Raw genomic sequence first — 21,984 nt, forward strand, 5'->3', positions numbered from 1 at the left:
TGCCTTCCCCTATCCAACGTTCCTTACCTGCCTTTCCCTGCCCTTACCTACCTTCCCCTACCCAACGTTCCTTACCTACCCTCCCTTACCCAACGTTCCTTACCTGCCTTCCCCTACCCTTACCTGCACTCACCGTCCTTCAACAAGAACATATAACAAGATGGAGCAATTTGTCGAGGAGGACAGGAGAGATCAGAACACAATAAATTTCAGACAGACAGACAGACAGACAGAGATAAATAGATAACATTTAGACAGACAGACAGACAGAGAGATCACAAACTATCACAAAAAAGCTTCATTAAAAATTCGAGAGACGGTTTCGAAACGAAACTCAAAAGTTTAAACAGGATTGCTCTGAACACTGACTCATATAGCAGAGATCAACAATATAAACTATACACAATACAACCCTAATAGATTGGAATGTGGCAGGAATGATATTACATTGGTTCGTTTTACTGGTTCAAATGGTGCTTCGTTATAGTGGTTCAAATGGTGCTTCGTTATAGTGGTTCAAATGGTGCTTTGTTATGGTGGTTCAAATGGTGCTTCGTTATAGTGGTTCAAATGGTGCTTTGTTATGGTGGTTCAAATGGTGCTTTGTTATAGTGGTTCAAATGGTGCTTCGTTATAGTGGTTCAAATGGTGCTTTGTTATAGTGGTTCAAATGGTGCTTTGTTATAGTGGTTCAAAAGGTGCTTTGCTATAGTGGTTCACGAATGGTGCTTCGTAACAGTGATTCACGAATGGTGCTTCGTTACAGTGGTTCACGAATGGTGCTTCATTACAGTGGTTCACGAATAGTGCTTCATTACAGTGGTTCACGAATGGTACTTCGTTACAGTGATTCACGAATGGTGCTTCGTTACAGTGGTTCATGATTGGTGCTTCGTTATAGTGGTTCACGAATAGTGCTTCGTTATAGTGGTTCACGAATAGTGCTTCGTTACAGTGATTCACGAATGGTGCTTCGTTATAGTGGTTCACGAATAGTGCTTCGTTACAGTGGTTCACGAATGGTGCTTCTTTACAGTGGTTCACGAATGGTGCTTCGTTATAGTGGTTCACGAATAGTGCTTCGTTACAGTGGTTCACGAATAGTGCTTCGTCACAGTGGTTCACGAATGGTGCTTCGTTACAGTGGTTCACGAATGGTGCTTCGTTACAGTGGTTCACGAATGGTGCTTCGTTACAGTGGTTCACGAATAGTGCTTCGTTACAGTAATTCACGAATGGTGCTTCGTTATAGTGGTTCACGAATGGTGCTTCGTTACAGTGGTTCACGAATGGTGCTTCGTTACAGTAATTCACGAATGGTGCTTCGTTATAGTGGTTCACGAATGGTGCTTCGTTATAGTGGTTCAATTTTTTTTTCGTTATAGTGGTTCTTTCTAATGGCTCGTTATGGTAGTTTAATCCAGTGCTTCGTTATAAAGGTTCAAATATAGGTATATTGGGGACTGGTATCATACTGGTTGGCAATAATGGTTGATGGTGTCTAGTCATTATGGTAGTTCACTCAAGTGCTTCATTAAGATGGTCACAATCAGTGTCATGAATCTCAAATTGTATCATTAAGTGTCATCGCGACTGTCCTCAGTGTCCTAAGGTCAAAGTCTCTCTCTCTCTCACAACACACCTATAAAAAATAATTAATTACCACAAAGGTACGGAATGTTCCAATAAAAATTTCAATTAACATCATCTGCACTTTTTCAGTTCATATTTCTACCACACCACAAACTAACTGAAATACCTTAAATAAATCCCAAACAAATTAATTATGTATTTGCTTTAGGTAGAAATTTAGATAGATAGGTGGACGGACGGACGGACAGAGACACAAGCATACACTAATTCACCATAAATATATAAAATGCAGATACAGTCAGCAGACAAATGTTCTGCACCCCTTGGTCTGATGGCCTCTGCAACGATCATAAGAACATAAGAACATAAGAAAATAAGGAGTCTGCAATAGGCCGGTTGGCCTGTGCAATTTAGGGTGTGTCATAGGAGGGAAGATCAGCTAAAACTAATGGCCCATCACTTTTTTGGTAGATTTTAGTGTATATAAACAGAAAATAATTTCAGTTTCAATATTTTGCAACCTTTTGCTAGGTAAATTTTAGCGTGAAATTTATCGAAAATCTAACGTACAACTGCATTAGTGCATTACAATTAAATAGTGAACATTGCTTTCTGACTTCATTCTTTAATAACCCAACTAACAATATTTTTTTCTGTTTCAGATTCTGATGCATTTATAAGTTGATAATATTTGCGATGGCTGCTTGTGTCAGGACGAGGAACCAAAAATCCAGCCATCTCAGTCACTATCTTGGGTCTGGGAGAGAGCTCCTGAAGTCGGAGTTGCCTACATTGAGAGATGCTTTGAGATACGGTGTTTTAATCAGGCAAATCAGTGAAAAGAACCAAAGAACTTACACAAACAAAGACATTGCCAGTGATATGACCAAAGCTGTCTTGGCACAGTACACTCTGGCTAACGCTCAGTTCAAGCCTCCAGTCATAACAAGTCAGAAGAAGATTAGTGAGAGACTGCTAGCCAGTTGGGAAAAGGCAAGAGATATCTCTCTTGGGAGAGGAAAACTTGCAGTTTAGGACAGCTTTGCCAAGCAACTGGACCAGCTATTTGACATAATTACTTGCAAGTGCCCAATTGTTCTCTGTCCTGAGTTTGGATGCGATCGTGACTGTAAATCCGAGGCCCACATCTCCTGTATTTGCAAGCGTGAACTGAAGATTCCTGGATCGAACTGGCATTTGTCAAAGCACAGAGAGAGAAGACTGGAAGTAGTGTAGGGCTCTCATGATTTCTAGCCAAGATATTCCGGAGTCCAAGAGACAGGAGGCTGCCACAGAGACAGAAGAGGAGAAGAGTTGCCGAGGAAAAGAGACTTGAGAAGGCCCAGGGTGAGGTAAAAAAGGCCGATGATTGGAGTCAAGCTGATTCAGAGTTTAATGACTTCCCCATGGCTGATCCGAGTGCTGACCAGGAGAATGGTGACTTTGTCCCTAACCCAGAAAATAATGATCCCAAACCTTCCAGGCATAAGATTCGAAATAGGAAAGATATCCCGAGCATAGCTCTGGCCAGCATGCGACACCACACTGGTCTCAGAGAAACTGCAGAGATAGCAACAGCTGCCTGGATTGACGGTGGTTTGATAACACCTGATGATGTTCACCTGGTGACAGATCATAACAAAGTAAGGAGAGCTCAGGAGAAACTTGTCAGTAACCTAGAAGAGGAGTTTGATAAGGGGATAAGAGAAAATGGAATCAATTGTTTGTTCTTTGATGGGAGAAGGGATGACACTAAGTGTTCAAGAAAGTTGGAGATTCTGACAAGTTGTTCTCACAAGCAGTGAAGGAGGAACACTACCCGCTGCAGTGAAACCAGGAGGGAAGTATTTGTGGCATTCACCCAGAGAAAGATGACATCAGGAAACCAGCTGAGACTAGAACAGCAGATTACGTGTGTGCAGACTGGCTCAGAGAACGTAGACCAGACCCTCAGGCCATTGGAGGGACAAACTGCTACAGACACCAGGGTGTAGGGGTCCTTCACAGTGGATAGAGCGGAAGATTGGGAGGAAGCTGGTCTGGATTGTTTTGTGACCTCCACCAACAGAGTTGCCACCAGACATCAGTCCAGGAGCTGGATGGCAAGACTCTTTCAAACAACAGATGGTCTGAGATCTCTTGGCAAGATGCTGGACTCTGCCACTGAGTAGAAATAAATCTGAGCTGAAAAATCTGAGTTGGCCCTCCCACTCGTTGAACTTGCACATACTGTCATTGACGACCTGGTAGCCAGTACTATGGTTTATGATTTGCAGTGCCGTAAAACTGGGGTCGCCTTTTGATAGACTTGCTTACCTGCAGATAGGTCCAGTCTCTACATTCTGGGTGGCTCTGGCAGCTCTCAGGTTCTACTTTGAGGTGGTCAGCTCATCATAAGCTGAAGGAACCAGCACAACCTGGGGCTTATTGTCCAATTCATCTTGAGTGTCTACTTGCCAAAGTGGTTCAACACCAAAAGGTCAAGTCATCGTTCTCGAAGGTCCGAGGAATGTTCTCTTCAGCTTGAGCTCTGAGGTCAGCCAAGGAAGGTTGTTCAGATTGTGGAGCAAACTGTGAGGAGATCTTCTGGTATGCTCATCGAGGCAGTTCTGCGAACCAATGCTCTGCAGTAAGCATGAGGAGAGGAGAAGAGTGGCAGTCAAAAAGGTGTGGATATGAGGACTTATGAGGAGGATCTGGGCATGACAGATCAGTTGGTGACGATTCAGCCTTCAGGGGTCAGGAAGCCACTCCTGGGGTCAATCTAGGTGCCAGACCCTCATGATCTCTTAGATCTGGATAAACATCAGGGCTTGGCAGTGACCCCTCTTACCTACAGCCTCACCAATGTTCCAGTCAGAGCTTTTTCTAGACCATGGCCATGTCCCTGCCTGGCCTCACTTTTGATATAGAGCGTTGTGTACAGCAAGTGAGCAGGCCAGCAGTCACGATACAACCAGGAGAGGAAGGCTATCAAAGCTCAGGTGGTCAGAAGGTGGTAAGTAGAAACAGAAGCAAAGACATGTTCTCTATGGTGTGCAGCAACACCGGGTCGTAAATGCAGCCGGTTTTTGTATTTTGATATTGATTTGTTTTCTAAAAAGGAATATTAAATTTAATAAATGTGTCAAGATCATTCGTTTCACTATTCTGGATCATTTTCATCCTAATAGTAACCTATTACATGCTTTACTTTTAAAAATAGCTAGTGAATGATGACAAAAGGGTGGGAATACTGAATTTTCTGGGAATTTCAAGTTAAAATTTACCTAGCAAAAATGAAAACTTTTCAAATCTGAAGATATCACTATGATTCTGCACATAGAACTATCTAGTATACCATGGGCCGATTTTTCAAACTCAAAAAATTGCCTCCGTATGACGCTACCCCTAATATTACCAGTCATTAATGCCCTGGAAAACATGCCTTCTGGCGAGTATATAGTCAAGGATCCAAAAGCGAGAACACGACCCCTAAGGAGAACATGAAAGATTCAATGTCTCCTGTAGTTGATGGTGTACCTGATTGTCGGTCAGAGTTTGAAAACGAAGATATCATACCAAAATGAGGGCAGAGTCCGCTTTCCTAGGAAATAGAGAACACATCGATCTTATGATGCACTGCAGTATCCTCTCATCTTCTGGAAGGTGAAAGGCAGATATCACTAATGTTCTCTACACAGATCATGACACAGATTGCGGCAAAAGTAGGTACGAAGTCTCGCTAATGACTTTTATTCCTGCAAGATTCGCCAGTTAGAAGACAGTTTCAACCAGATACTAAGATGAAGGAACCTCTTCCACCAGTTTCGTTGTGGACATGTATGCAAAAATTGAAACAGAAAGACTCACCTTTATACGACTCAGCCAAAAAGCTCAGGGTGGATGACTAGATTCATCTGAGAGATGCAGTAACGAGGACGGACATGTGTGAACGGCTCGGACGGCTGGTGATTCTCCCTCTTCCGCTTCCTGGGGTCCTGATACATATAGAAAAGGCCTCAGGATGCCATGACCTACGTCAGAAACTATGGTTGACCAGATCTCTTCTTTTACTTTTTACATGCAACCCTGTATGGACTGACATAACAGAAAGCTCTAATGGAAGGCCAAGAAGGACAAAGATCAACATGAAACTGTTATAGCCTAGTGTTATTTCGTCGAAGGTGATCAAACCATGGACTTGCTTACAAAAAGCATCAATCTTTATTTCTGATTGCTACATGTATAAGCAGTGTGGCGAGCAGGGTCTACCACATGCCCATGTGTGAATCTGGCTGAAGAAAGTTCCACCGGAACATGATTGACAACTACATGCGAGCAGGGTTTTCCTGATTCAGAAGAAGATCCAGTTCTCTATAGAGATCATCAGAAGCAAAGCCAGTTCATGGGCCCGTGGACCGACCAACCAGAACACTCTCTCGCCGTAGTGGACGTTGTACCAAAACTTTCCAAAAGACCTGAAAGGATACTCAGGTGGAGAAGATAGCTATCTTCAGTACAGGATAAGGCGATGGAGGTTTTTCTGGCAGTGTTGTTGCGACCTGGAACGAACGGTGAAATAACAGTAGACAACAAATGGGGGTTTACAATCCTCTTTTGAGTAAAAAGCATTCAGTGCGCACATCATTGTGGAGTTCTGCAATTCAGTAGAAGTCCATCAGAGTATGTCTGCAAATATGTTAACAAAGGCTCTGACCAAGCGATCTTTGCATTGAAAAGGATAAAATCATGAGGAGGTGACACATTTCTGCAGGGCCCAGTTATACAGTATACGTAATGAAGCCCTATTGAGAATTTATATGGTACCACATGCACGAACGATATCCAACAGTAGTTCATCTGGCTGTTCACCTAGAAAATGTACAAGAGTATACTTCTGAAAGAGTCCTCAAAAATCAAATGGCAAATCCTGCTGATATGACCCTCACTGCATTCTTCAAGCTTTCACAGGAAGATAAGTTTGCTCCAGAAAACTCTGTATGTTGACGTAACCAGTTCCTACATATGGCAGACTTCAATGAAAAGTTCAGAAGAGCTCCAGATCCGATGTTCAAGGATATTATCCAGGGGATAAAAGTCAGGCATTGCTTTTGGGACATTAATCTACAGTTCATCCCAACAACTTTCAACTTTGACTGCTAATGTTTGAGACAACCTTTGCACACATCAGTGGCTAACATGTAATAAGCACTCAAGACAGTGAATGGACAAGTCACCAGGAACCTATCGAGGAAGCGTCGCCAATCTCCTTGGCATACTGGAAGATGATGGTCACTGGAATGACACATTGGAAGGGCAGCAGCTATATTCCATAATGAGAATGAGAACCTGTTTGCCATCACGATTGCTACATGTGGACTTTCCAACCCAAGCCAACTCTGGAAAAAACCGCAAGAAAGTCTTTCGGAGGATCTGCTTCATCAAGCAAGAAGGAAACATCCTGTGGTCCAGAATTGAGTTCATGGATGACATGTTCAACTGGGCTCTGATCATGCTGGAAGACAAAAGTGATGGAGCTATGCGGAAAAAATCTGACTGATTTTGGATTGCCTTCCCCAAACCGAGAAAGAACCAGTAGCTACAAACGGGAGTTGCTCCAGAGACGAACTACTCGAGTTGAAATTCTGGTGGTACTCTTAAAAGAAAATGAGCCTCACCTGGTTGCCTGATCAGAAGCAAATGCTTATGAACTTAGATCTTGCAAGCGACTACAGAAGCGGGCAGGGAGGTATGATTTCTTGATGCACCTGGCGGGACAGGACAAACATTGATCAACCTTCTGTTGTGAAAGTACGTTATCAGGGGAAAATTGCTCTTGCTGTGGCATCATAGGCATTGCTTACCCAGCACTACTAGAGGACGTACTGCACACTCAGCACTAACTGCCTCTCAACCTCGCTCTGTGAGAATCCAGTGTGCGACATCAAGGATCGACAAAGGCAAAACTCTTAGAAAAAGTAAGCCTCATGAATCTGGGATGAATACACTATATTCTCTCCTGAGTTAGCGTTTGAAACATTGGACAAGGACCTTGCATGACATACGAGAAAATGACCAGATCATGGGTGGCATTACAATGGTCATTGCAGGGAGACTTTCCTTGAACCTACCTGTCATTCTCAACCTCCAGCTGATGAACTGAATGCGTGCCTCAAGGCATCATACCTTTGGAAGTGTTCAGACCTCACCTATCCACAAACGTGAGAGTACATCTACAAGGAGATCAGGATGCTGGACGGTTTGCAAACCTTCTACTACAAATTAGGGAATGGAACTTTTCCCTGTTGATCCAGAAGGACAAATAATCATTCCTCAAGGATGTGGAAATGTTGTAAGAGTCCTCCAACTGAGCTCACTAACATGGTCTGCAAACATTATCCCACCACTACAAGGATCACAAGTGGCTGCGTGAACGCGCAATTCTGGCACCAAAAGAATGAAACAGTGGCTGAAATCAGCATGACTCTCTCAGACAGCACTTCCCAGGCAGTGAGACCTCATTCAAGTCTGGTGACACAGTGATCGAACGGACCAAGCAGTCCAGTACCCTGCAGAATTCCTTAATTCTTTGGGGCCCGCTGGAATACACTTCTCACCACCACACTCTCAAGGTGGAACTCCTATAATGCTCTTAAATCTTGAACCACCAGGCTCCTGCAATGGCACAAGACTGGTGGTGAAAGAACATATGGAAATGCCACATGTGGAAGCTACAATACTGACAGGAAAAGCTAAAGAAAGAGAGGGACGTTTTATGCAAGGTTACCTCTCATCACCACTGACATGCCATTTGAGAGTTCAAGCGACCTGGTTCCCGGTTAAAGTGAGCTGCCACGACCTTCTACAAAAAGCAGGGACAGTCCCCTAAAGATGGTTGGCTTAAACCTGGTGTTCCTTACTTTTCTCATGGACAGTTCTATGTTGGATGCTCCAAATTGGGAACTGGCAAAAATCTGTACAAACTTATTTGCTAATAATGGCAAACTGTTAGTTTAGTCAAAACTAAAATGGTCTAATCCTGCCGCAGCATCTTCTTCAGGGTGAGTACAGACTAAGGAGAAGTACAAAACAAGGTATATATATACAGGAGGGTGAGATCAAAAATGGTCAGGTATTAGGTAAGGACCCACTAATCTTAAAGCCTCAGCAGTCGGTAGTCAGGTCAGAGGGAAGCTGACCCAACCTTCTCACCTGGTTACAAATCTTCTTAATATGAAATAATCCATTTGTACATGCCATTATCAAGAATACAATATGGTTGATGGATTGTTATACAATGTTGATCAATTGAAAGCATGAAGGATGTCTGTGTTGGAGAGAGAGAGAGAGAGAAAAGAGAGAGAGAGAGAGAGAGAGAGAGAGAGAGAGAGAGAGAAGTTTCACTACTGAAGCAAGAACCTCATCGCTAATCCTTCGAAGTTTAGAATGAAGTCACCCCCGGGGCTGGTATAGCGGGCCCTTGCCTGGGAAGCAAGATGTCACGGGTTCGATTCACGGGCCGGCGGAAGTTGTTTGGACACACTTTGTCCCCTGGTCCCTGTTCACCTAGCAGCAAGTAAGTACGCAAATCGAAAGTTGCGAATTCAGATTCAGGGACAAGTTGTTGGAGCTTCCAATAACTTGCAGACATAAACCATTGACTCTTCAGGCTTCACGCCCTTGACTCATGAGGAAAGGCAAGCATGAACTTAGCATGCCTGTTGGGAGCTGTAAACGCTTCTGCGTTCACCTTACACAAGGATGTAGGTGCCCATAAAAAATGAAGTCACCACCTAACCTTCGTCCTCCTCATCATCACCCCCTGACCTCCAATTCTCAACCTCCTCATCTCCCCTCACCTAACCCCAACAACCCAATGTGACCCCCAAATGGCCCACCTGATTGAGGTGGTCAAACCCTTGGAGAGTAATTCAATCAGGGTTATTCTCGAGGTGGTTGTCATGGCGACGAGTATTTATGGTTTTCCCTCACACTCGTCTTCATTTTCCTCAAGTAGGAGATCCTGCCCACTGTAAGGCTGGCCACGAGGGGGGGTCAGGGTGGGAAGGACATATACACTTGTAGTTGAAAGAAAAAGCAACTTCCTGTCTTTGTCATGTGTGTATGTATGTATGTATGTATGTAGGGCGACCTGTGGTGTAATGGTCAGCATGCTCGCCACGCAACGAACGGACCCTGGTTCGATCCCGGCAGGGTGAAACTATGGGCAAGTCTTTCATTTAGTCTCGTCTACGCACCAGAATTGGGGACCTGGATGTTAATCGATTTGCGGATCGTAATCCGGGGTAATGGTTAGCTATGTTGTCCGGTCTTCTCGGACTATTCCTTCACACTGGGTCATGCAGGGAGTTTTCGGGAGTTTACCAAGTTATCACTCTTTCTACAGGTAACACTCAAGATACCTCGAGGTCCTACTTGTACTACATGTGTACTTCTCAGTCTGTATACTTTATTATGTATACAAATAACATCTGTCTTTGGATCACCTGAAAATTAGTCCAGTTTATTGTTTCGAATCATTAAACACTAGACTAGACTAATCTGAAGAAATAGCCACTCTAGTAATTGTCACCTGATAATTAAACACCTAAGTGCTAGCCTAACATTATGTAACCTAACGCTGCCTGGCGTTTCGGTTAGGTTAGGTTAGAATGCTTAATCGTCAGGTGAAGTATGCTGGGGTGTCTATGTTCAAGTAAGCCCACTTTTCTTCTCATAAACGTTAGTTTACAGTGATTAATACATTACGGTTCTGTTTACACCAACCAAATTTTACACAGCGTGTGTTTACAAAGGTGCCAGAGGTTGTTGACGCTTCCTATGTTGATGTTTACCTAAGGGTAACCTGTGTGTCTTGTTTAACAAGGTTGATGGAAGAAAAACATGGGTGTCGGGGAGGGGAGGCTGAGAGGGAGGGAGGAGGGAGGAAGAGAGAGAGAGAGAAAGAAAGAGAGAGAGGAGATAGTAGCGAGTGATAAATGAGAGGTGGGAGAATGAGAGGGAGGACGGGGTGGAGGGAGGGATGATGAGGTCTTGCGTGTGTATGAGTGACGTTTATCACTCGTTACTGTCCATACCATTTCCTTTCTTTCAGGTTTTTCTTTCCCTTCATCCATCACAGCCAAACCTGAAGAGGAGTATGACAAACAGACATACAGACAGACATGTACATTACACCAGGTGGGATAGCGTCGCCACTCAAATATTTCCACAATATTTCAGAAATATCTGGACAAGAGTTTTACAATAAAAGTTTTGATGACTCGTCCGGATGAATACATTACCTGCTAATTATCGAAATATTGCACTCATAAATTACTCTTTCTAAAATAATCTATGTTTGTTATAGAAGCAAAACTTGATACGTCTCAGTTGAAACATAACATAAGAACATAAGAATGGAGAGGAAACTGCAGCGGGCCTATTGGCCCATACTGGGCAGTCCGCTTTACACCCAACCCCTATTGCTCATATAAGCATCCAACCTATGTTTGAAGCTATTCAGCGTATTCGAGTTAATGATGATATTTGGTAACTTGTTCCATTCATCCACTACTCTGTTTCCAAACCAGTGTTTACCTATTTCACGCCTAAATCTAAATTTGTCTAATTTAAAACCATTGTTACGAGTTCGCTCCTGGTTGGATAGTTTGAGTACCTTTGTAATGTCCCCTTTGTTTAGCCCTGCCTTCCACTTATACACCCTATCAGGTCGCCCCTCACTCTACGTCTCGAGGGAGTGCAAATTAAGATGCTTTAACCTGTCTCTATACTCAAGGTTTCCTAATGCCCGGGATTAGTCTTGTCATTCTCCTCTGAATTCTTCCAAGGATTCTATATCCATTCTGTAATACGGTGACCAGAACTGGACTGCGTAATCCAGGTGGTCTCACAAGAGCAAGATACAGTTTTAGGATGACCTCGCTAGTCTTGTAACTACCTCTTTGTATGAACCCAAGTACTTTATTAGCCTTGTTACGAGCAAAAAAACATTGTTTACTTGGCTTAAGGTTCCTACTTATCATTACTCCTAAATCTCTCTCGCAGTCGGATTTCTCTATGGCATCGTTGTTCATCTGGTATCTGGTTTCCCTATTTACATCTCCTATACTGAGTACTTTACATTTGTCGATGTTGAATTTCATCTGCCATTTTTCAGACCATTCGAAAATTTTTTTTACATCTTCCTGTAGTTTTGCCGAGTCCTCGTCAGATTTGATAACATGTCCTATTTTAGTGTCATCAGCAAATTTACTTATGTTGCTGTCTATGCCGATATCTATGTCGTTTATGTATATAATAAATATATGTGATTAGTACTGAGCAGAACTCCGCTGTGACGTTATCGTAGGACTTAGTGCAGTTAATGCTCCTCGCTGTTTCCTGTCATATAAACACGCCCTAATCATTAAGATGTCGCTTGTTACCACTGGCTTCCTTTTTTCTAATTAGTCTTTCGTGGGGGACTCTGTCGAAGGCTTTGCTAAAGTCGAGATATACCACATCATAATTGTGCCCCTCGTCCACCGATTCGAAAACTGATGAAAAGAATGTTAATAGATTAGTTAGGCAAGAACGTCCGCTTGTGAAGCCATGCTGGGAATCATTGATCAATCGGTGCTTCTCCAGGTGATTTCGAACAAATAACACAAACAAATAACAAATAAATATATATTTCACCCCAATTGATTAAAAAGATCTTCAAACATTAGACATTGAACATATGACCGAGTTTTGAAGCTTCATCTTAAGTGACTCGAAACTTTACATGATTTTACACTCACAGAAACGTTATATTCGACTATGAAAATAACCAGAATTTCTATTAGTAAAGATTCTAGTAAACAATAGGAGTGTGGAGCAGTTGGCAACCCTGATATTTTTATTTAATTCGATTTTATTGTTATTTTTTATAAGTTTTAATGTCTGCGAGAGGGTTTGGCACGAGTTCGAGGGTCGGATTTAGAAAGCATTAAACAATGGTTGGCATTTCACATCAGATAATTTGAAGTCACAAAAGGTTCTAATTCGAAGCTTTAATGGTGTTCTAATTCGAAGCTTCAATGGGTTCTAATTCGAAGCTGCAGTGGGTTCTGAATCCAAGCTTCAAGGGAATCATGTTTCTTGGACCATAATTACCTCAATTTAGCTTTACTCACAGGCTTCGTAACTTTGAACCCCAATGTATCGAAGCCTCAAGGACTACAAACTCGATTCCTCGGTTCATCTCCTCACCAAAATCTCGCAGGCAAGTTAATCTTCAAGTAGGAGGATCATTTATCAGGAGAGGGTAAAGAAAGACCTAAGTGTGAGGTGAAGACACTGATAAGAGACGGAAAACTTTGAAGATAGATTGAGAAGATGGTGAAAGAGAAACCGAGGGAGGGAGGTATCGTGGCTGCCAGTGAGACATGAGAGAGGAGGATGGAGAAAAAGAATGAAAGAGGGAAAACAGAGGAGGGAAGGAGGGAGGAATACCCGGAAGAAGTTCATCAAACAAAACTCACAGAAGCACCACCACATTTAATTTCAATTTGAAAACAAAATAAATAAAATAAAATAACTGTCTAACCGCCCAACACCTGACGGGTTTATTTTCTTGACTAAGATGGCTGTTTCCTGTAGGGTGGCGGCGGTGGCGAATAAATTCTCGAGGAAGTTTAGGATTCTTGGGGACACTTCTTCGTGGCCCCTCTTGACGACCCAACGCCTTCAGAAGATCTTTCATGATATTGGCAGGGGTTACCATTCATTATTCCCCGGCCAATGTTGTAGATGGGTTAGAAAACAGAATACTTGTGTGATGACTCAAGTATAACTGTCAAACATATTTTACCCTCATCGATCTAACTCAGTCAATTAATTAATCTAACAATTAATTACACTGCACAACGAAAGAAAGATTTCAGTTTTTAGTTGCCCACGAGGGGCTAGTTTATTAGGCACCCCTTACATCCTGTGCAAGGTGAAATATGACGTTTACAGTGCCCATCGGGGAAGCATGCGGAGTTCATGCTTGCCTTTATGACTCCTGCATTAAGGGCGTAAAAGCCTGAAGGGTCATGGGTTTTGTCAGCAAGTTACATAAAGTGACAGAATGATGAGTGTGTGGGGGGAAAATTCCCTGTACAATTTATCTGTTTATGGCAAAGCGTGGCAGGTCCCTAATAATGTCAAGTGCCAGGCCTGTCACTAGGAGAAGGGATATCTGGTCAGGGAGGGAAGAGGTGTTGGTAACGGCTGGGGACCTGTAGGAGGTCATAGGACAAGTGAGGATTTGGTGAGAGAGGGTGTGAGAGTCGGTTGACCACAAAGTTTACAAACAGTGCGGCCAGGCCCAGGGTTGCCAATGTACTAGGCGTGGCGAAGTACAGTGGGGGTGGAGGTAATATGGTGTGGTGGGACAGGTACAGTAGGGGTGGAGGGAGGCACATAGACATTGACATTATTGAAGGACACACCTTTTAGTGTAATTGTGATGGTGTGTGCGTCGACATGCCGGTGGGGTACAGGTAGCCGGGGGTGGTGTCCTCAGGTCCAATAGATAGCCCTGGTGGAGACAGCTCAGACACAGGAGCGGGCACGGCTTGTGGTGGGTGGAGGACAGGTTGAAGCACCACGTGTCATGATGATGAGGCAGGACTTTGCTTGGGGGTAGCAGAGCACCAGGGCAGGCCCGGTAGGCACTACACCAGTAGTGAAGGCCGCCGGCGGTGGAGTAGGCCGTGAGCAGGGGGGGCTCACAGGGGGACTACCAGCTTGTGTCAAACCAGAAGAGAGGAGTGACTGGGTGGCAACAGAGGGCAAGAGTAGATCGTAAATGGTGGTACAGAATGTAGCGGAGAGTTTTTCAATACGGTTGGTAAATTCTTGGAAGAGGGATATGGTCTGTGTCATGTCACTGAAGGGGGGTTGTGTGGGGGCACTGGTGGAAGCACAAGGCCTGACAGCGCCAGAGTACAGACGGGGAGGAGGCTCTGGCTGTGTTGCTGCCAGGTGAGGCCAGGCAGGGGCAGGTGTTGTTGAGGAAGGCGTTGCTGGAGACAGAGGGGACACAGAGGGGTGTGGCGTTGTGGTAGACGCGACCTTCAGGGAGGCTTTTCCCCTGGGACAGACGGGCGATTGGGGCATGGCCGTGAGTCAGCATTGTGCAGGCCGCCACAGTTACAACATCTGGGATCAACTACATAGCCCACACCACCCCTATTAAGGTGGTCTTCGATTTTCTGGGCCCAGGCGGCGGAGTTATGGTTAGGTGAACAGAAGCAACATCTGGGGCGATCACGTCGGCAGCAGTCAGTGAAGGTGTGACCCCAATGAGAACGGAAAACACAAAATGCAGGCCCAGGATGATAGGCTTCTGCATACAGTGGGGGGAGGAGTGGGTGGGCAACCACAGTGGTTGGGCACTCCCTTCCCTTCCACTTGACAATGACTTCAGCTTGTGGAGTTTTCCCCCAGTAATGTCGACGTATACTGAGTATACTAGAATTAAAGTCACGCACATCTTCGATGTCAGCATATAGGGGGAAACGCTTCACTAGAATGTGGCAACATTCATCAGAGTCTACTGGGGGTGGCACGAGGACAACCCCGTCAAAGCCAACAGTACTAAGTGTTTCATAGACTTCAGGAGTCTGACACTTGATAAAGTTCCGGTTCTTACCTTGTCGGAATTAAATGTTGAGACCGTGCTGTATGGAGTACTTCATCATCCAATTAAAGCATTCCTCTACAGTTTTCAGAAAGCCCTTGGGGAAGTGTGGATTAAGCTTATGGTTGGCAGAGGGCAGGGTGAGAGGGTCCGTGGCATTAGTGTTTCCACTCCAGCTAGTGTTTCCCATAGAATCATTACCGTCACTGTCATAATCACTGGGGTCTGATTCTTGAAGGGTGTTGGATTCAGTATGACCAGGCGAGTTGGCGATGGCATCCGTATCAGAAATGTCTGCGTCCATGAGAGAGCCCCGATGCTGGCAAAAACTTGCCGGCTGAGGGAACCTTTGTGGGACGATCAGGAAGTCAAGAGCACCTATGGGCACGTCTGTCCCCTTATGTGGTCACGCCACGATTCAAGACTGACGAGGACTGTGTTGAGTTCAGGGTCAGGTCACAGTACACCAAGCGTCCTATAGTCCAGGATAAGAGGTGGTGGCGGTTAGTTTCTCCTCACCCTCCGTCCTTCCCTCCCCCATTGCTCCTCCCCTCCCGCTCTTCCTGTTGCTCCTTCCTCCCTGAACACACACACAATTTAAACCAAATACCCAATTATCCTCGTCTTGTTTATGTTGATACCTGGAGGGTGTGTGTGTGTGTGTGTGTGTGTGTGTGTGTGTGTGTGTGTGTGTGACCTGTGGTGTAACGGTCAGCATGTTTGCCTCGCAAACAAGCGGACCCTGGTTCGATCCCCAGGCAGGGTGAAACAACGGGCAAGTTTCTTTACGCCATTTGCCTCTGTCTACCCAGCAGTAATTGGGAGCATGGATGTTAATCGATTTACGGATCGTGTTCCGGGGTCATGGTTAGCCAGTGCAGTTGGCGAGTTGTCCGGTCTTCTCGGACTATTCTTTGACAATGGGTTATGCAGCTCGTTAACTCGGGGTATGGTTGTTGTGTTGGCGACAGCTTCTTTAATTAACAAACACACTCAGTTACCAAGACTAGTTTGTTGCTCTTAAAGAAACAAACACACACAGTTATCAACATTAGTTTGTAGCTCTTAAAAAACAAACACACTCAGTTACCAAGAATAGTTTGTTGCTCTTGAAGAAACAAACACACTCAGCAACATTAGTTTGTAGCTCTTAAAGAAACAAACACACTCAGTTACCAACACTAGTTTGTTGCTCTTGAAGAAACAAACACACTCAGTTAGCAACATTAGTTTGTAGCTCTTAAAGAAACAAACACACTCAGTTACCAAACACACTCAGTTACCAAGACTAGTTTGTAGCTCTTAGAGAAACAAACACACTCAGTTAGCAACATTAGTTTGTAGCTCTTAAAGAAACAAACACACTCAGTTACCAAGACTAGTTTGTTGCTCTTGAAGAAACAAACACACTCAGTTACAAACACTAATTTGTAGCTCTTAAAAAAAAAACTCAGTTACCAACACTAGTTTGTAGCTCTTAAAGAAACAAACACACTCAGTTACCAAACACACTCAGTTACCAAGACGAGTTTGTAGCTCTTAGAGAAACAAACACACTCAGTTAGCAACATTAGTTTGTAGCTCTTAAAGAAACAAACACACTCAGTTACCAAACACACTCAGTTACCAAGACTAGTTTGTAGCTCTTAAAGAAACAAACACAAACAGTTATCAACATTAGTTTGTAGCTCTTAAAGAAACAAACACACTCAGTTACCAAGGCTAGTTTGTAGCTCTAAAAGAAACAAGCACACTCAGTTACCAAACACACTTAGTTACCAAGACTAGTTTGTAGCTCTTAAAGAAACAAGCACACACAGTTACCAAGACTAGTTTGTAGCTCTTAAAGGAACAAGCACACTCAGTTACCAAGACTAGTTTGTAGCCCTTAAAGAAACAAGCACACTCAGTTACCAAGACTAGTTTGTAGCTCTTAAAGAAAAAAACACACTCAGTTACCAAACACACTCAGTTACCAAGACTAGTTTGTAGCTCTTAAAGAAACACACACACTCAGTTACCAAGACTAGTTTGTAGCCCTAAAAGAAACAAGCACACTCAGTTACCAAGACTAGTTTGTAGCTCTTAAAGAAACAAACACACTCAGTTACCAAACACACTCAGATACCAAGACTAGTTTGTAGCTCTTAAAGAAACAAACACACACAGTTATCAACATTAGTTTGTAGCTCTTAAAGAAACAAACACACCCAGTTACCAAGACTAGTTTGTAGCTCTTAAAGAAACACACACACTCAGTTACCAAACACACTCAGTTACCAAGACTAGTTTGTAGCTCTTAGAGAAACAAACACACTCAGTTAGCAACATTAGTTTGTAGCTCTTAAAGAAACACACACACTCAGTTACCAAGACTAGTTTGTAGCTCTTAAAGAAACAAACACACTCAGTTACCAAACACACTCAGTTACCAAGACTAGTTTGTAGCTCTTAGAGAAACAAACACACTCAGTTCGCAACATTAGTTTGTAGCTCTTAAAGAAACAAACACACTCAGTTACCAAGACTAGTTTATAGCTCTTAAAGAAACAAACACACTCAGTTACCAAGACTAGTTTGTTGCTCTTGAAGAAACAAAATCACTCAGTTACCAACACTAGTTTGTAGCTCTTAAAGAAACAAACACACTCAGTTACCAAACACACTCAGTTACCAAGACTAGTTTGTAGCTCTTAGAGAAAGAAACACACTCAGTTAGCAACATTAGTTTGTAGCTCTTAAAGAAACAAACACACTCAGTTACCAACACTAGTTTGTTGCTCTTGAAGAAACAAACACACTCAGTTAGCAACATTAGTTTGTAGCTCTTAAAGAAACAAACACACTCAGTTACCAAACACACTCAGTTACCAAGACTAGTTTGTAGCTCTTAGAGAAACAAACACACTCAGTTAGCAACATTAGTTTGTAGCTCTTAAAGAAACAAACACACTCAGTTACCAACACTAGTTTGTTGCTCTTGAAGAAACAAACACACTCAGTTACAAACACTAATTTGTAGCTCTTAAAAAAAAAAAACTCAGTTACCAACACTAGTTTGTAGCTCTTAAAGAAACAAACACACTCAGTTACCAAACACACTCAGTTACCAAGACTAGTTTGTAGCTCTTAGAGAAACAAACACACTCAGTCAGCAACATTAGTTTGTAGCTCTTAAAGAAACAAACACACTCAGTTACCAAACACACTCAGTTACCAAGACTAGTTTGTAGCTCTTAAAGAAACAAACACAAACAGTTATCAACATTAGTTTGTAGCTCTTAAAGAAACAAACACACTCAGTTACCAAGGCTAGTTTGTAGCTCTAAAAGAAACAAGCACACTCAGTTACCAAACACACTTAGTTACCAAGACTAGTTTGTAGCTCTTAAAGAAACAAGCACACACAATTACCAAGACTAGTTTGTAGCTCTTAAAGAAACAAGCACACCCAGTTACCAAGACTAGTTTGTAGCCCTTAAAGAAACAAGCACACTCAGTTACCAAGACTAGTTTGTAGCTCTTAAAGGAACAAGCACACTCAGTTACCAAGACTAGTTTGTAGCCCTTAAAGAAACAAGCACACTCAGTTACCAAGACTAGTTTGTAGCTCTTAAAGAAACAAACACACACAGTTATCAACATTAGTTTGTAGCTCTTAAAGAAACAAACACACCCAGTTACCAAGACTAGTTTGTAGCTCTTAAAGAAACACACACACTCAGTTACCAAACACACTCAGTTACCAAGACTAGTTTGTAGCTCTTAGAGAAACAAACACACTCAGTTAGCAACATTAGTTTGTAGCTCTTAAAGAAACACACACACTCAGTTACCAAGACTAGTTTGTAGCTCTTAAAGAAACAAACACACTCAGTTACCAAACACACTCAGTTACCAAGACTAGTTTGTAGCTCTTAGAGAAACAAACACACTCAGTTCGCAACATTAGTTTGCAGCTCTTAAAGAAACAAACACACTCAGTTACCAAGACTAGTTTATAGCTCTTAAAGAAACAAACACACTCAGTTACCAAGACTAGTTTGTTGCTCTTGAAGAAACAAAATCACTCAGTTACCAACACTAGTTTGTAGCTCTTAAAGAAACAAACACACTCAGTTACCAAACACACTCAGTTACCAAGACTAGTTTGTAGCTCTTAGAGAAAGAAACACACTCAGTTAGCAACATTAGTTTGTAGCTCTTAAAGAAACAAACACACTCAGTTACCAACACTAGTTTGTTGCTCTTGAAGAAACAAACACACTCAGTTAGCAACATTAGTTTGTAGCTCTTAAAGAAACAAACACACTCAGTTACCAAACACACTCAGTTACCAAGACTAGTTTGTAGCTCTTAGAGAAACAAACACACTCAGTTAGCAACATTAGTTTGTAGCTCTTAAAGAAACAAACACACTCAGTTACCAACACTAGTTTGTTGCTCTTGAAGAAACAAACACACTCAGTTACAAACACTAATTTGTAGCTCTTAAAAAAAAAAAACTCAGTTACCAACACTAGTTTGTAGCTCTTAAAGAAACAAACACACTCAGTTACCAAACACACTCAGTTACCAAGACTAGTTTGTAGCTCTTAGAGAAACAAACACACTCAGTCAGCAACATTAGTTTGTAGCTCTTAAAGAAACAAACACACTCAGTTACCAAACACACTCAGTTACCAAGACTAGTTTGTAGCTCTTAAAGAAACAAACACAAACAGTTATCAACATTAGTTTGTAGCTCTTAAAGAAACAAACACACTCAGTTACCAAGGCTAGTTTGTAGCTCTAAAAGAAACAAGCACACTCAGTTACCAAACACACTTAGTTACCAAGACTAGTTTGTAGCTCTTAAAGAAACAAGCACACACAGTTACCAAGACTAGTTTGTAGCTCTTAAAGAAACAAGCACACCCAGTTACCAAGACTAGTTTGTAGCCCTTAAAGAAACAAGCACACTCAGTTACCAAGACTAGTTTGTAGCTCTTAAAGGAACAAGCACACTCAGTTACCAAGACTAGTTTGTAGCCCTTAAAGAAACAAGCACACTCAGTTACCAAGACTAGTTTGTAGCTCTTAAAGAAAAAAACACACTCAGTTACCAAACACACTCAGTTACCAAGACTAGTTTGTAGCTCTTAAAGAAACACACACACTCAGTTACCAAGACTAGTTTGTAGCCCAAAAAGAAACAAGCACACTCAGTTACCAAGACTAGTTTATAGCTCTTAAAGAAACAAACACACTCAGTTACCAAACACACTCAGATACCAAGACTAGTTTGTAGCTCTTAAAGAAACAAACACACACAGTTATCAACATTAGTTTGTAGCTCTTAAAGAAACAAACACACCCAGTTACCAAGACTAGTTTGTAGCTCTTAAAGAAACACACACACTCAGTTACCAAACACACTCAGTTACCAAGACTAGTTTGTAGCTCTTAGAGAAACAAACACACTCAGTTAGCAACATTAGTTTGTAGCTCTTAAAGAAACACACACACTCAGTTACCAAGACTAGTTTGTAGCTCTTAAAGAAACAAACACACTCAGTTACCAAACACACTCAGTTACCAAGACTAGTTTGTAGCTCTTAGAGAAACAAACACACTCAGTTCGCAACATTAGTTTGTAGCTCTTAAAGAAACAAACACACTCAGTTACCAAGACTAGTTTATAGCTCTTAAAGAAACAAACACACTCAGTTACCAAGACTAGTTTGTTGCTCTTGAAGAAACAAAATCACTCAGTTACCAACACTAGTTTGTAGCTCTTAAAGAAACAAACACACTCAGTTACCAAACACACTCAGTTACCAAGACTAGTTTGTAGCTCTTAGAGAAAGAAACACACTCAGTTAGCAACATTAGTTTGTAGCTCTTAAAGAAACAAACACACTCAGTTACCAACACTAGTTTGTAGCTCTTAAAAAACAAAAAAACTCAGTTACCAACACTAGTTTGTAGCTCTTAATGAAACAAACACACTCAGCTACCAAACACACTCAGTTACCAAGACTAATTTGTAGCTCTTAGAGAAACAAACACACTCAGTTAGCAACATTAGTTTGTAGCTCTTAAAGAAACAAACACACTCAGTTACCAAGACTAGTTTGTAGCTCTTAAAGAAACAAACACACTCAGTTACCAAGACTAGTTTGTTGCTCTTGAAGAAACAAAAACACTCAGTTACCAACACTAGTTTGTAGCTCTTAAAGAAACAAACACACTCAGTTACCAAACACACTCAGTTACCAAGACTAGTTTGTAGCTCTTAGAGAAACAAACACACTCAGTTAGCAACATTAGTTTGTAGCTCTTAAACAAACAAACACACTCAGTTACCAACACTAGTTTGTAGCTCTTAAAGAAACAAACACACTCAGTTACCAAGACTAGTTTGTAGCTCTTAGAGAAACAAACACACTTAGTTAGAAACACTAGTTTGTAGCTCTTAAAGAAACAAACACACTCAGTTACCAAGACTAGTTTGTAGCTCTTAAAGAAACAAACACACTCAGTTACCAAGACTAGTTTGTAGCTCTTAAAGAAACAAACACACTCAGTTACCAACACTAGTTTGTAACTCTTAAAGAAACAAACACACTCAGTTACCAAACACACTCAGTTACCAAAACTAGTTTGTAGCTCTTAAAGAAACACACACACACAGTTATCAACATTAGTTTGTAGCTCTTAAAGAAACAAACACACTCAGTTACCAAGACTAG

The sequence above is a fragment of the Homarus americanus genome, unplaced genomic scaffold, assembly GCF_018991925.1.
Source record: "Homarus americanus isolate GMGI-L3 unplaced genomic scaffold, GMGI_Hamer_2.0 scaffold31037, whole genome shotgun sequence".
NCBI lineage: Eukaryota > Metazoa > Arthropoda > Malacostraca > Decapoda > Nephropidae > Homarus > Homarus americanus.